A 1,341-nucleotide genomic window follows, 5' to 3' on the forward strand; every position below is an offset into this window, starting at 1 on the left:
CCCCCCCTCTCACTGCTTGGCTTTTGAGGGGGTCGGGGGGGTTGGAGGGTGGCTAAAATTAAATAACCTCTCCGTGTCCCATTTATTCCTTTTGTACCGAAACAGCGTGAGGTTGGGGGGCAAAGGCGGTAGCTGCAGGCCATCATAGTGTGTTTCCGTAATAAAAACAAAATTATTCATTTAGTAAGTGGATATACCGCGGATTGTCTAATGGCTAATGAGCGCAGTTGAGTCTGATAATTAGGCTGTCACTTCCAGCCATTTCTATCCCCGGATGCTCTGGGCCTCGACGCAGGGTGGGGGAGTGTTATGAAAATAAGTATGCGGGGGGAGTGCAAATGAATTCATTAAAAGTAAATATATAAATGAAGAACGGAGAGAATCGGGATTATACATAGACACAACAGAGTCTGATGTTGAAACGATACACTTTATACGTAGCTACTCTTACGGTGAAAATAAAATTCTCCTGTTTTAGATATCTTCACTCAGAGATACTTTTATCTGTGTTTGTCTATTTTTAATAAGGCCAATACAATATCAACTATATAACTAAATTTCTAAGTAGACTTTTTTAAACTTAAGGCTTTATTCAGATTAAGTACCTTTTATTAATTCATAAAAAGCATAAGAAAAACAATTTTTAACAGTACGTGGAAATGTTGGCTATGTCGCAAAATTAAATAAAATCAAGTTAAAAATTGATACATTTAATTGTTCAAAGCTTTTGAATAGGGTTTGGAGAAAATCATATTGTTTATCTTAACTGGAATTTTTGTAACAAACAATATGATTGATATTATTTAACTGTTAAAAGTATTTCTACACAGCTGGTTTCAAAATATCAATGAATGCTTAAATGAAAAGGTTAGTTAGAAGCAAAACAAAAGTTTAAAAATACAATTGACTTAACTAAAAAAAGAATATGATGAAGTAGCCGGGTAAGCTTGAATTTTAGATATTTGTGTTTTTGTGTAGTGTTTTATGTAAAAAAAAACAAAAAACACAGCAAATATATAGTTACATCAATGAAAAACCACCAAATCTGATGATGGATTTTTAGTTTCATAATCGCCCACTGCTAGCTTGATGTTTGAACCAAACCCACTCAACCGTCATGCAAATGTAAACTCATGCAAAAACAATAAGTTGTTGACCTTAAAACAATTTAGCATTCTGTCACCCCCTTTGCTCCCTATAATGCTGCACTCTTTTGTCGGCAGACAACAACCATCTCCCCCTTTGCAACTGAGACATGTCATGCTGGGGCAATCCATTCAGTTTAGGAGTGAACTGTGCATTGTGACACTTTGTGTGTGTGCATGTGTAACAGGAAGAGTG

The sequence above is a fragment of the Poecilia reticulata genome, linkage group LG16 (genome assembly GCF_000633615.1).
Source record: "Poecilia reticulata strain Guanapo linkage group LG16, Guppy_female_1.0+MT, whole genome shotgun sequence".
Taxonomy (NCBI): Eukaryota; Metazoa; Chordata; class Actinopteri; order Cyprinodontiformes; family Poeciliidae; genus Poecilia; species Poecilia reticulata.